Source organism: Ceratotherium simum, chromosome 1 (genome assembly GCF_057802395.1).
Source record: "Ceratotherium simum simum isolate JZ-2026a chromosome 1, ASM5780239v1, whole genome shotgun sequence".
In the NCBI taxonomy this organism is placed as follows: Eukaryota; Metazoa; Chordata; class Mammalia; order Perissodactyla; family Rhinocerotidae; genus Ceratotherium; species Ceratotherium simum.
The window spans coordinates 90,287,195-90,303,236 of NC_141900.1; positions in this window are offsets into that span (position 1 = coordinate 90,287,195).

Here is a 16,042-nt window from a genome sequence, read left to right on the forward strand (position 1 = left end):
TGCCTTGGTGCAGCTCTGGACCAGGGCTTGAGCTCCAGATTGTGTTCGAAATTGCTTTTAATTTGGTATGTGCAAGGAGACTTAGTTAAAGCTGGTTGTCTTTACCCAAGAAACACTACCTGAGAGCGGGTTTCACGCTACATTTGCCTGGAAAGCCTGGTACAGAGGTATGTGCTGCCCTCTGCTGGTCGTCGTCTGGCATGCACAGTCTGCCCCACCCTGGACTGGGTGCTGCATGGAATTTTCAGTCACATGTGAAATTGCCCCCAGGCAGTTCTAGGCCAGGAAAGGCATTAGATTGGATCCTCCACTCTTGTAGGCTCATTCTGAAACAAACCTTTAGATATCCACGTTTTCCGAGCTTCCTAGCTAACACAGGTGACTACTGCAGAGCTAGTTTTTCAGATTATGAGTTCCATCTGTTAGGAACATTCATGGTCCTGTAGTATTGGGTGGTGGGTGTGTAAGAATGACTTTGGAGTCTTTTTCACAAGAGATAAGAAAGAATATGTGTACTGCAGAGGCATTCCAAGCTATTCTATAGGCAGCCCCTTCTCTCTGCTGAGAACCACCACAGTACCGTCATTTTACATGTGAGGAAACTGAGGCCTAGATGGGCTAAGGGATGAGCGTCATTGATAGCGGGAAAGCTCTCACTAGAACATCGGTCATGCACATGTGACTCCCAGGTCACGGCTCTGTGATGAGGTCAGGGATCTCCTTCAGGACTAGGATGGGTGACTCTTTAGGGCTTCACTGCCCCCTCCTGCCCAATAAGTCAGTTTGGCAAAGATAGCTTCTTGGTCAGAAGGAATGGTGAGAGGGCAGAAGGGCAGTGTCTGCTCCTTATTTTTAACACAAGTACTCAGGGAATAACCCAACTGTGGCTGTCTGCAGGCTTCCCTCGTCAAGGACAATGCTTGTAATGAGCACCAAGAAACCCTAGAACTGGGAATTAAAGCCTCAGGACTTTCCTTTAAAGATTACTGTGGAAGACAGGGACGGAAGGGCTATTGAGACAGTGAGACAGTTTAGGCTAATTGTGGGCCTGCTGGAATGAACTCTAAACAGCACAGTCCACCCCTGATCCATGGTCAAAGCCTTTTCACAACAAAACAATCACTCTCAGTTTGACAGCAATTACTTGCCTCATGACATTGCCTAATCAGATTGCCTAATCAGATTGACATAAGAATGTACATACAGATTCCAAACATTTTCAATAGCCAGGGAGGGGTTGATTTAGGTTGAAACAGATACCTGAAGCATCCAGTAATTCTGGCAGAAACTATCTCATATTTCTGTAGTAACTTTACAAATCTTTTGCCTTCCTGATCTGTAACTATCTGCACTTTATGCTATACATCTGTTGAGTGATTAAGAACCATAATCAAATCATTAATTAAATCTATATCTTCAGACCAATTCCCCTCCATAGACATAACATCCTGCAGGGGCTTTGATTCAATCTCTCAATAAGTGTGATCATCGACATCAGTATTATCATAAGGTTTACTAGTTTCAACAACGTTAATTTCATCTATGCTTCCTAAATTATAGCAAGTAGTACTCTGGATGTGGGTTACAATAGAAATCAGACATAAATACAATGTCATTATTTTTTCCCTCTCAACTAGAACTACTTTTGCATATACTGTATGCATTACTTCCCTATGGCTGCTGTGATAAATTTCCACAAACTTAGTGGCTTAACAAAATGCAAATTTGTTATCTCACAGTTCTACACGTCAGAAGGCTGACATGGTTCTCTCTGGTCCAAGATCAAGGTCTTGGCAGGGCTGCTTTCTTTTCTGGAAGCTCTAGGGGAGATTCTGTTTTCTTGCCTTTTCTAGCTTCTAGAGGCTGCCCACATTCCTTGGCTCATGGTCTCCTTCCTCCATTTTCAAAGCCAGCAATGTTAGACTGAGGCCTTCTCATGTTGCCATCTCTCTGATTCTCTCTTCTCTCTTCTCATCTCTCTTCCTCCCTCTTCCACTTATTAGGACCCATGTGAAGTCATTGGGCCCATGTGAATAATCCAGGATAATCTCCCCATCTCAAGGTCAGCAGATTAGAAACTTAATTCCATCTGCAACCTTAATTCTCCTTGGAATCTAACATATACACAGGTTCCCAGGATTAGAGTGTAAATATCTTTTGGGTCATTATTTTGCCTACCATCCCCTATATGTTACTTCTAATAAGAGTATAAACTTGAGGCCACATCTATGTTATTCTAGGGTTCAGAATGCCTGAGTAAAAAGAAAAAAAGTGTGGGCACACAGTGAAATTCCTTTCCTCTGGGGTATATAGCTTAAATAAATATTGCTTCCCAATGAGAGAGAACCCACAACAAGGTCCACAGAAGTACTCTAGTCCTTTTTAAAATTTGTCTAATTACCATGAGTCCAATTACCTGTTTAAAGTTTGTACAAAAACTGGCACTATGGAAAAAGAATGATTAGCACTCAGTCATGGTGCTAAAACTGTGAGAGTGTCTTAATAGGTTGCATTCCCCAGTTAAACATTTCCGTCAACTGGGTGGCCTTGAAGATTGGCGTAAATATAGAACGTGGGCTTCCGCTGTAGCATACCTGGCCATTGTGCCTGGGACACTTCAGACTCCATTTGCAAACTGCAGCCCACAGGCCAAATTTGGCCTGCCACCTGCTTTGTAAATAAAACTTTATTGGAACACTAATTCATATACATATTGTTTATAGCCACTTTCATGCCACAGCAGTAGAATATTTGTGGACAAAACCACACGGCCCACAAAGAATGAAGCAGCCCTTCATGTTCTTCTTCTCACAGGAAAGAGGGCAAAGCTAATTTGCCCTTTTGATAAAATTTGGCTTTTTACAGAAAATGTTTTCTGCCCCCTGGTTTAGTTCATCCACTGTGTGGTGGGGCCACAAGCGTCCTTTATAATGTTTTTTATATCTTATTTGTACATTATGTTTATTCTTTTGCAGGTATGAAATATAGCATACATTTTTAAATTAATATGAAATATCAAAGAATACGTTCTATTTCCATATAATGCAAAATTCTAAGTATATAGTAAGAGCACTCGGGACTATTAGAACATAGTTTTTGAGAAATAAGTTTTCTTAGTGTTGTTTGTCATAGTGTGCTCTGCAGTTCACTTATCTCCAGGATGATCTACTAACAAAAGCAGGTAGGAGTGGGAGGACGGTGTTCTAAGAACAAAAAATTTAGGGAGGGTGACATCAGCAACATGGTAGAGTGAGCTGTTCCCTTTATCTCTTCCTCTTTGAGCTACAACTAAATGAACATTCATTGATCAACAAAGGATGCCCACACTGCACAACAGGACACCTGAGAGACCCGTGCAGCTACACGTCTGAAAGTGGATGGACGATACCCCCGGGAAGGTGGTGGATGGTGAGAATTCTCCGGCCCCCAGCAGCCCTTTGCACACATGTGCCTGCTCTCCCGGCCGGAGCACCCGTAGTACCCCTGCAGCCCCGAGGTTGGAAGTGTGCCTCAGTGCGACTGTGGGAACAGGTGATGGCCGCCCTGAGCCCCCACGTGATCGCTTTCCCATCCAAGGGGAGAGCCCACAATGCCACCACAGTCCCAGGGAGTGGCCCAGGCTTGACCATGTGAGGAGGCCCTGCCTACCAAGCGCAACGGCTGGTGCGACCTAGGAAGAGGGGGCAGCAGAGCTGCTTGCCCAGCCAAATGATTTCCCGGCTGCTGCAAATGCCCATAATATGGCCCGTATCAACATGCCCATAATCAAAATGATACACCACATTAATAGAATGAAGAGTAAAAATCACATGATCATCTCAATCGATGCAGAGAAAGCATTTGACAAGATACAGCATCCATTTATGATAAAAACTCTGAATAAAATGGGTATAGGAGGAAAGTACCTCAACATAATAAAGACCATAGATGACAAACCCACAGCTAATGTCATCCTCAATGGTGAAAAACTGAAAGCTGTCCCTCTAAGAACAGGAACCAGACAAGAATGCCCACTTTCACCACTCCTATTTAACATAGTATTAGAAGTCTTAGCCAGAGCAATCAGGCAAGAAAAAGTAATAAAAGGGATCCAAATTGGAAAGGAAGAAGTGAAACTGTCACTATTTGCAGATGACATGATTCTATATAAAAAACCCTAAAGAATCCACCAAAAAAACTTTTAGAAATAAATGTGTATGGTAAAGTTGCAGGGTACAAAATCAACATACAAAAATCAGTTGCATTTCTATACGCTAACAATGAAGTAGCAGAAAGAGAAATTAAGAATACAATCCCATTTACAATTGCCACAAAAAGAATAAAATTCCTAGGAATAAACTTAACCAAAGACGTGAAAGATCTGTACACTGAAAACTGTAAAACATTGCTGAACGAAATTAAAGAAGACACAAAGAAATGGAAAGATATTCCATGCACTTGGATTGGAAGAATTAACATAGTTAAGATGTCCATACCTCCTAGAGCAATCTATAGATTCAATGCAAACCCTATCAAAGTTCTAACAACATTTTTCACAGAAATAGAACAAAGAATCCTAAAATATATATGGAACAAGAAAAGACCCCAAATAGCCAAAGGAATCCTGAGAAAAAAGAACAAAACTGGAGGTATCACACTCCCTGATTTCAAAATATACCACAAAGCTATAGTAACCAAAATGGCATGGTACTGGAACAAAAATAGACACACAGATCAATGGAATAGAATGGAGAGTGCAGAAGTAAACCCAGACATTTCATTTCAGGATATGAACAGACATTTTTCCAAAGAAGATATACAGATGGCAAACAGGCACAAGAAAAGATGTTCAACATCACTAATCATTAGGGAAATGCAAATCAAAACTACAATGAGATATCACCTTACACCTGTTAGAATGGCTATAATCACCAAGACAAAAAACAACAAATGTTGGAGAGGACATGGAGAAAAGGGAACCCTCAGACACTACTGGTGGGAATGCAAACTGGTGCAGCCACTGTGGAAAACAGTGTGGAGATTTCTCAAAAAATTAAAAATAGGAATACCATACGACCCAGTTATCCCACTACGGAATATTTATCCAAAGAACTTGAAATCAACAATTCAAAGAGACTTATGCACACCTATGTTCATTGCAGCATTATTCACTATAGCGAAGACACGGAAGCAACCCAGTGTCCCTCGACCGATGATTGGATAAAGAAGATGTGGTATATATGTATACCATATATATATATATACATACACACACACACACACACACACACACACACTATGGGAAACTACTCAGCCATAAAAAAAGACAAAATTGTCCCATTTGCAACAACAGGGATGGACCTGGACGGTATTATGTTACGTGAAATAAGCCAGAAAGAGAAAGACAAACAGTGCATGATTTCACTAATATGTGGAAGATAAACCAACACATGGACAGATAGAACTGTTTGGTAGTTACCAGGGGCTAGGGGGGTGGGCGGTGGGCACAAGGGGTGGAGGGATGCACTTATATGGTGACCGGTAAACAATAATGTACAACAAAAGTTTCACAATAAAAAGAAAAGAAAGAAATTAAAATCTGTAAAAAAAATAAAAAATAAAATAGCCAAGACATGGAAGGAACCCAAGTGCCTGCTGACTGATGAATGGATAAGGAAGATTTGGTATATATATACAATGGAATACTACTCGGCCATAAAAAAAGACAAAATGGTCACATTCGCAACAACATGGATGGACCTTGAGAGTATTACGTTAAGTGAAATAAGCCAGACAGAGAAAGTAAAACACTGTATGATTTCACTCACATGTGCAAGATAAACAAATACATGGACAAAGAGAACATATTAGTGGCTTTCAGAAGGTAAAGGGGTTGGGAGCTGGGCATAAGGGGTTAAGGGGCACGTATATATGGTAACTGACAAATAATAATGTACAACTGAAATTTCACAATGTTATAAAATATTATGACCTCAACAAAAGAAAAATTTAGAAAAACCACACCAGATACCTCTCCTTCAAGATTCACAATGCACATAATTAGTGTACTAAAGGCTCTGATGAGTCCTATAGAAAAGAGACCTATTTAAATTTATTTAACACAGAATTTCCCAAACTTATTTGAATATATCCATTTTTTTTCACATAACAGCTATTCCATGGACCACACTGTTGGAAACCCTCTAACATGATCCGAGGGCAGTGGGGAGGAGGAGGAGAGGGCCAAAGGGAAGCCAAAGGCCATAGCAATGGTCTCAGGTGATTCTATATGGTTCTGAACTAAGTGGAGGCTGCGGAACAGGAAGGTGTGAATTGAGATGGGACACATTCTAAAGGAAGAGTCAATAATGCTAGAACTATATTTGGACATGAGGGAGGAGGCAGGGAGATAGAGCACAATCATCGTACATGTTTTCACTTCGGAGTGACTGGGGAAAACTGAAATAGGGAGATTGTAGTGATGAAGTCTGGGCCAGTTAATCAACTGGGTAGACTAAGTGCCTGTTGCCAGAGCTGATGAGGCTGCCTGCACGTGTTCATGCCCTTCAGAGAAAGGTTGAGAAGCAGCTGGACTACAACTGCAGTTGCTCAGTGTGCGTCTATTGCAGAAGGAAGTATCCTTCATTCTCTTCTTCTCACAGGAGAGAGGGCAAAACTAATTGCTCTTTTGATAAGTTCATCATGAAACCTGTCACCAAGCAGATACTGCTTTTGTTCATAATCACATTTTATTGACTGAATGTGCTTGTGTTTTAGGGCGTAACCGAGGTGAAGGTCGGTGTTTGTCCAAATGTGTAATGAGGGGTGTGTGTGCTGCTGTTTGTACTTTGGTTTTGAGCAGAATGTTGGAAGTGAGGGAAAGTTCTACAGCAGACTGTTGGACTCCAGTTTAGCCTTGATACGTCAAGTGAGTCAGGGACTCTGAGCAAGGTCAGGAAATGGGGTGGACAAAAAAATGGGCGGACAGGACAAAACCGTGAGAGAGAGAAAACCTGAGGCCCAGAAAGTGAGGACAGCTGGAGAAACCCATGGTGACGGCCCTTGGACATTCCCTTATCTGCTTTTCCTCTGGTCTAGGCCCCACTCCTGCCCTCAGGACAGTCTCGACTGTTATCTTACTGCTGGTCGTAGTCCAGTGGAGCAGTCCAATGTCTCTGAAATACTGCCTTTCCACCTATTTTCTTCTGATCTTAAGAAGATTTTCCCTGAACCATTTGATGAAGAATATCTGCTTTTGAGATTCTTAACAAAATAATATCTTAGTGAAATTCATACTTTCATTCAATTACGAATATCTAGACTGAAATGTAAATCACGTGGTCTAAATTGCAACTCCTTACCAGCTCAGGGTGCACATGAGACCCATTACCACAGACACCCCATGGCGCTAGCGCTGGGCTTCCTGGGCCTGCACACATGCCAGATAGGGGCTCCTTGGTCTCCTGCCCTGACCTCCCTTTCTGTCCAGGGTCAACTTGTTCTGTGAGGATGCTGTCCTGATGTCACAGCTCTTCTCTTCATGGTGCCCCAGCCCTTGAGGTGCCAAAGCCATACTGTGGTCTGTGGTGGGGGCTGGGCCTAGAGCTCTTCATCCCCCTCCCCAACCTGTGCCTGGAACTGTCACCTGCCAGGCAGGCATGCCACTTATTGACTTAATAAACATTTCCTAAACAAAAGCTAATTGATGAGGGTGGCAGATATGGTTCTTCACCTGTCCACCTGTCCCATCTTTCTCCAGGTGAGTGGAAAAGGGCAGGAAGTGAGAGACTGGAGGAGGAGGGCAAGGGGCAGTGGGAGTACACGCACATGTATGCTCGCCTTACAAGGCACAAGGTGGCCTTGTAAATTGTTCAAGTCATCATTAAGCAGTGTTTCCTCTGAAATCAAAACAGCAGCGTCAGATTTAATGGAAGTTTACTATGAAATTAGATCACCTGAAGGCTGACAGGAAGAGATGGGGGGGCAGGAGCAGGCAGGAATGCTTGGGCAATGAGAGCATGACTGTTAGGGAAAGCTCTAACACTGTAGTGCGACATTATTACAAGGCAGGAATTATTTGTAAAGGGGGGCAGGGGACTGAAGCCGTCGAAGGGGCAGTCTCTGTGGTAAGTGCTCTACTTACTTTATTTTACTTAAGATGAGACTTTCCTTAATTGAACTCAGACACTCATCAAGGGAAATGTTTGCTCATTACCAAACGTGTTGGGTGGAACCACATTTCCAGGACCTCTCTCCAGCAGATTTTGCTATTGCGAGATGACTCTTCAAGACCAACACCCCTTAACAATGAGGGGACAGAACGAAGTCTGATGGCAATGTCCTATTGCCCTGCCTGCTCCACTTCTCCCACCCAGGTCTTCTCCAGCAACCATACTATAGCTGTTGAGGCACCTCTGACCTCTGACTGTCTTGCCCCAGCTCCTGTGTTAACACTATCGGGGTGCCAGGGTTTTGATGGAATATACCAACAGCCACAGACCACTAGCATCTGGACATGGCATTATCTTGCTTCTCCTGGGCTGGAGTGTTTCCCTAATTCTTCTGCTTGCAGCCAGCCTGAGAGAGGGCTATTGCCAACTCCCTGCTTACTACAGCAGTGTCCTCTGAGGGCTTGGGAGCCTTGTCCTAGGTCCCTGTCACTCTTCCTGGCTTCAACTTCCAGCCACTACCATATTTTTCTTCCCTCCTAAGATATTAATACATAATGTAAGAATGGGATTCCATTTGATCATAAGGTAAACTTCTTTTAAAGTGGTGTTAGATTCTGTATTTTAATATTGTAAGATTTTTACACCAATATCCATTAGTGTATTTGCTCAGTTTTCTTTTTCTTTTTCCTTCCAGTTTGTTAAGATATAATTGACATACACACTGTATTAAGTTTATGATATACGCATAAAGACAGCATATGTACATATTGCGAAATGATTACCACCGTAATTTTAACATCCATCATCTCATATAGTTACAAAAAAAAATGTTTTTCCTTGTGATGAGAACTAGAGAGAGGATCTACTCCCTTAGCAACTTTCAAATATACCATACAACAGTGTTAACTATAGTCATCATGCTGCACATTACATCCCCAGGACTTATTTCTCTTATAAATGAGATTTTTGTACCTTTTGACCACATTTACCCATTTCCCCCAACCCCTAACCCCCACCTCTGGCAACCACAAATCTGATGTCTTTTTCTGTGAGTTTGGTTTTTTTCGATTCCACATTTAAGTGAGATCATACCTTATTTATCTTTCTCTGTCTGACATTTCACTTAGCACAGTGCCTTCCTGGACCACCCATGTTGTCTCTGAGCTTCTAGTTTTCTTGGTGAACTCTGTGAAGTTTTTGTAACCATGTCATAATGAATTCTTAAGAGAGACTGTGAAGCGTTTCTTCTGTCTGGTTCTGGAAGAGTTAAAACATAGAGGGATTGTTTGTTTGTTAAAGGTTTGAAGAGAGTTCACCTACCAACCCACTTGGACCTGTAACTTTTAGCGAGTGGGAGGGAAGGAGATACTGTTCTTTGACCAATTCTTCATCTTCTCTGTAGTTAATTATAGGTTCAGGTTTTTCTAATTCTTTTTTAGGACATTTTAACAACTTAAACATACCAATATTTCACAATTTAAAATTTTTTAGTATGGAATTAGGTAAAATCATGTCAAAAAATTAAAAATTTCCTCTGTATCTATAGAGTGTTTTTTTGTATTTTCATTCCTGGGTGTAAATATTTGTAATTTCCTTGTTCTATTTCTCATGAATCTAGCAGAAGGTGTTACTCTTTTGTTATTGTATCTCATTCCTGTTTGTCTCTTATAAACATGTCATGTAGATTTAGCTTTTTTACCCAATTTGATAGGCTTGGGCCATGCACTGAATTAATCATATTCATTCAATAAATATTTATTAAGCATAATCCTCAAGGGATACCAGAGGCTTGTACTAAAGATTAATTGTTTCACAAGCATTAGTGCAATTCTAGAAGAACTGTAAGCGCTCAGTAAGGGTTATTCTAGGTAATAATAACTTGTGAAGAAAACAGTGTCCTTTTCCATTTAAAGACAATTGTATCTTTTGACTTTTAGTAGGTAAACTCAACATATTCATATCTATTGTAATAAGGATAAATTTTATGAAACTTATGTTATCTAAATTTATTTTCTTTTTGTCATGCTTTCCTGACTTTTTCCAAATTGAAAATGTTTCCTTTAATCCTAATGGTTTCTCTCTCTATTGGTATGGATGTTCTACAATCCATTCACGGAATTAATATTTGCTTAAAGGCAAAGGAATCCACGTGCATCAGCAGTCTTGGATGATTTCCACCTGCCCTCTTTATTTTACTAAAATGAGACTGTGCCTGCTTGTGTAACTATCTGGCTGAAGGCACATCCGCATAAGTCCTGTTTGAATGGAAAGTTTGCCAAATACTGTGGGTCAAGTGAGATGTTGTGACTTTCTCTTGGACACTCCTTCCTTTACCTTTTATCACAAATTTCTCCTCCAGGAACTTTCCACTATCAGCCATGCTGGGTGGTAGCAGCTTCAAGCTGGGAAGAAATGGGAGCACTAGCTCCAGGGGGCAAGTAGTTTGCTCTGACATGAGGAAGATGACAAATAATAGATACTAAAGAAGCAGTAGGAAGACGGAGTTGTTGGCTATTTAAAAAAAAAAAATGCTTGACTCAAACTTTTAAGCAGTGTAACGGACTGTGTAGCCTTGAAGACCGAGAATTTCACCAACCACAATCATTCATTCATTCATTCATGAAGTATGTATTGAACACCTATGCACCAGGTACTCTATCAGGCAATGGGGTGATGGTGCTGATCAAGACAGACAAGATTTCTTCCTCATGGAGTTTACAGTCTTGTGATAGGAGAAAGAAATCAACAAGTAAATGAACATTAATTCTGATTGTCATAAGCTGATATGAGAAATAAACTGGAGAGTGAGGTAGAGAATACTCGGGGAGAGTGGGTAGGCATGCCACTTTACACAGACTGGTTGGGGAAGGAGGCATCAGCTCAGAGGAGACATTTGAGTGGAGACTTGAAGAGAGAAGTCAGCCCTGTGAAGAGCCAGTACAAGAAGATTTCAGGCAGAGGGAAAAGCAAATGCAAATGCCTTGGGACATGAAAGAACTTGGAATCTTTATGAAACAGCATGGCAGCCTGTAAGGTGGACGCATGATAAACAAAGGGAGAGTGGCACAGGACGAGGCAGGAGAGGCAGTAAAGGCACAGAGCACAAGGGCCTCAAAGCCTCTGTACTGAGCTCTGTATTTCACTGTTGGTGCAGTGGGAACTCATTGATGGATTGCTCTGCCACACGTCCAGCTGGGTGAGCAGTGTGGGATAGTTTGTTGAGAGCCCAAAGAAAAGACCCAGAGACAGTGAACGAGACACGTGTCTTTATTGGGAGTTACTTACAGGGAAAGTCCAGTGGCAGCCAACAGAACAGGAAATGTAGACCCGCAACCACCCCTGAGAGAAGCTTGCTTAAGTAGGCAGAGGAACAAAGGCTGCATGCTTGACAAGGGGCACTGTCCCTGTATGACCTGCATTTCAAGGACCAGAGCCCCCCTGGAGGGCATCCATGTTCCCTCAGACCACAAGGGTCTCTGTCCTAACTCTCCCATGAGAACACACCTGGGTTAGCCAAGCCCAGGACTGTTACCATCATGAGTGCTGGTGTGTAGCCCAGACAAGGACCCTCAAGGACACATGGCTTAAAGGGGCACCACTGGCTAGAGCCCCTACATGGATTTTTAAGCAGGGGGTAACATGATCCATTTAAGTGTTTAAAGGGTGTAATGTCAAAAATGGTTTATACCAGCGTTTTTCAAACTTTAGCATGCATCAGAACCACCTGGAGAGCTGTTAATACACAGATTGATGGGCTGTATCTCCAGTGTTTCTAAATCAGTAATGTCGACACAAGTAATCAATAATCATGCTATTGTAAAAGAACAGGAGAGAGAGTTTTATTTGAGCCAAACTGAGGACTATAGCCTGGGAAGTGCAGCCTTCACAAGGAAGAAAGCACTCAGAGAAGAGTGATTTTCAGCACAGTTATACACCCTTTCTCAACCAAAGGACTTACTTCAAGCATGACAGGGGTATGTTTCTTCAAGGGTTCAAGGAGATATTTTCCTACAGATTAGCACCTACACAGAGGGTCATCATGACCCCGTCATCACAGGAAGGGAGACTAATCTTCAAAGAGTGCTGGCTCATAAGAAGTGAGGCATCAATGCTTATCTTCAGAAGAGCACGTTCTTTACTTTAGGGTAATGATTAAAGCAGATGTACAATGTATGTTTGACAGGCCATAAGTCAGGCTTCTTTGGTTCAAATAAAATTTAGGCTGAATCAAGCTACAACTAGAATGGCTTCCCCATATATTTTAACATACAAAAATTTCTTATAACGGTAGGTCTGCGTGGAGGGTTGAAGATTTCCAATTCTAGCAACTTTCTAGTGCTACAGTCTGAACTGTGTCCCTTCCAAATTCACATGTTGAACTCTAACCACCAACGTGATGGTCTTAGGCCTTGAGGAGGTAATTAGGTTTAGGGTTAGGTCAGGAAGGTGGGGTCCACATGATGGAATTAGTGCCCTCTTCAGAAGAGACCCCAGAGATCTTGCCCTTTCTCACTTTCTGCCATGTAAGGACACAGTGAGAAGGCTGCCATCTACAAGCCTGGAAGTGAGCCCTTACCAGAACCCAACCCTCCTGGCACCTTGATCTTGGACTTCCAGCGTCCAGAACTGTGAGAAGCAAATTTCTGTTGTTTAATTCACTCAATCTGTGCTATTTTCTTATGGCAGCCTGACAGACTCAGATGCTAGGTGATGCTGATGCTGGGCTGGGGTCCATACTTTGAGATCCACTGCATTTAGAGAGGCAGGAGTAGGTCCACAGAGACCAGGTAGGAGCTACTTCAGGGATCTGGGTGAAAATGGATACGGTGACACAGTGTCAATGGCAAAGAGATTGAGAGGCAATCAGTCAGCTGATCTGTAAAGCATTTATAGTCATATCAACAAGAAACGTTGATGTAGGTCCTAACTATATTTTACTCTAAAGTTTGCAAAGAAATTCTCTCAACCTTGTTTAAATATTATTTTATTTTTCTTTTAAATATTTAAAAGTCACAAATTAGGAGGTTCAGATAAAGTGGCAAAACTGAGAACTGAATCTTTGCTCTGACTTAGGTAATCTATGGGCACATTACCCAAACTCACAATTCTCATGTCAGCATCATGGCAGCAAGGACGTCCCTCCTTTTTGTCCCCTTTCTTAAACAACTAATTAGGCATCTGTCCCTGAACAGAACTGCCTCTGTGGGAGTTGTGGGATGCAGCACCATACACCAAAGGACCCAGGAGGAGTCTCACCCACCTGTGCATCTGGAAATAGGCAGACAGACCTTGATACAGGCTTCAGGACCACCTCTTAAAGCCAGGGAGAACCTGGAGAGTGCTGAGTGAGGCAAATACCCATAGATAAAAAAGAATTTGTAGAAGTCTAGCTTTCTCCAGGGGAGATTTTGGCACACCACTGGAGGAAACTAAATGAGTTTGCACACGGTGGAGAGGGTATCAGGACTTTTGTCCCCTCTGGCTCGCCTCCAAAATATGCAGTGTGGTGCTAATCTATCCAAGGTGACCTCCTGCTCAGAGGAAAAGGAGAGCAGTGAGTGAGTATCTTGCTACCCCAGCTATGTGGGGTGACGCTGGAGAAAATCTTGTCTCTCCAGCCGCACGCACAGTCTGATATAGGACTTCCATGACTGGAAGGAGGGAGATCAGGAAAGAGGCAGGTAAGAATATCAAAGGGCTGACTGTGCTCAGGACTCCAGCAGGAAGCCCACCCACAAGCCGCTGGGAGAACCTCTCCTGAGGATCTCCCCATGGCCTGCAGGCACCCCTAGTACCCCAAGTAAACACACCTACCCCCATTCTACAGCCAACTCCTTGTGCACACTCCCAAGTGCGGTGGCAAGAGCGAGTGCAGTAAAAGGAGCGCTATCAGCAAAGCAGACCAGGTCTGTGGGCAAGGGAGAGACCACAAGCTTGAGCTGTAGAGCCACCTTCTGAAAAACGAAAGAGACCTTCCCAGCAGCCAGCCAGGTGAGTTGTAAGCAGCAGAGAAGACATAAGAGCTTAAGAATTCTGCCACAACAGGGAGCAAGAAGTGTGGAGCCCGTGGATCCATGCACAGTCGGAGAGAAAACCCCAGATATAGCAGGACCAATGAAAAGTACACCCTATCGGAAGGCAGCTAGTAAAGATTTGAGGAGGTGCATACTACTCAGCTGTGAAAGCAGCAATGCAAACGACAAAGAACATGAAGAATCAAAGAAACGTCATCAGCAAAAGGTAATAATAATTCTCCAATAACTGACCTCAAAAGCACAGAATCTTGTGATCTAGCTGATGAGAAATTAAAAATAGCTGCTTTGAGGAAACTTAATGAGCTACAAGAAAACATAGAAAGGCAGTTTAACGACATCAGGAAAAAAAACACATGAACAAATGAGAAATTTAAGAGATAAATCATAAAAAAGAAGTAAACAGAAATTTCAGAGCTGAGGAATTCAATGAATAAAATGAAAAATGTGATGCAATAGACAGCATCTGCACCAGAATAGACCAAATGGAAGGAAGAATAAGTTATCTAGAGGACAGGAACTTTGAAATACCCAATCAGAGGAGAACAAAGAAAAAAGAAGGAAAAAGAGTGAAGAAAGTTTCTGTGATTTATGAATCTCCATGAATCATACGAACATTAGAATAATCAGGTTTCCAGAAGGAGAAGAGAGGAAGAAGGGGGTAGAAAGTTTATTTAAAGAAAAAATGGCTGAGAACTTCTCAAACCTGACAAGAGACTTGGACAATCAAATTCATGAAGCTAATAGATCACCCCTTTATCTCAGGGCAAACTGACCTTCTCCAAGACACATTATGATGAAGCTTATCAAAAATCAAAGATAAGGAGACAATGGCTATCATCAAGAAGACAAGAGGCAACAAGTTTGGTGTGCATGTGGAGAAAAGGCAACTCTTGTGCACTGTTGGTGGGACTATAAATTGGTTCAGCCACTATGGGAAATAGTATGGAGGTTCCTCACAAATTAAAAATAGAACTGTAATATTACCCAGCAATCCCACTTCTGGGTATACCCAAAGAAAATGGAAATGGGATATCAAAAAGATATCTGCACTCCCATGTGTATTGCGGCATTATTCACAATAGGCAAGAGATGAAAATAACCAAAGTGTCTGTCAACAGATGAATGGATAAAGAAGATGTGGTATATATATATATACATGGAATGTTATTCAGCCTGAGAAAAAAGAAAATTCTGCCATTTGCAACAACATGGATGGACCCTGAAGGCATCATGCTAGGTGAAAGAAGTCAGAGAAAGACAATACTGCATGGCATCACTTATATATGGAATCCAAAAAAAAACTCAAATTCATAGAACTAGAGAGTGGAATGGTCACTGCCATGGCTGAGGGAGGGGGAAATAGAGAGAAATTATTAAAAGAGTACAAACTTGCAGTTACAAGAAGAATAAGTTCTGAGGATCTAATGTATAACATGGTGACCATAGTTGATAACACTGTATTGTGTAATTGAAATTTGCTAAGAGAATAGAACTTAAATGTTCTCACATACAGAGACACAAAAAAGGTAAATATGTGAAATAATGGATGCGTTTATTAACTCGATGTGGTGAATCCTTTCACAATGTATACATATATCAAATCATCATGTTGTACACTTTAAATATCTTATAATTGTGTTTGTCAATTATACCTCAATAAAGTTGAATAAATAAATAAATAACCTCTATTGAGAAAAAAATAGCTAAGCCTAAGGCAGGGCCTGTGCATGTGAGGGCAGCTGAAACTTAAGATTTTTTAGCTTCGTGGTAAATCTACCTCCATGAAATGTCTTTGTGGCTCTGGACCATCCGGTTTCTATATACCTCTCTGCTTTACCTCTTAGCTCTGCTCTTGGA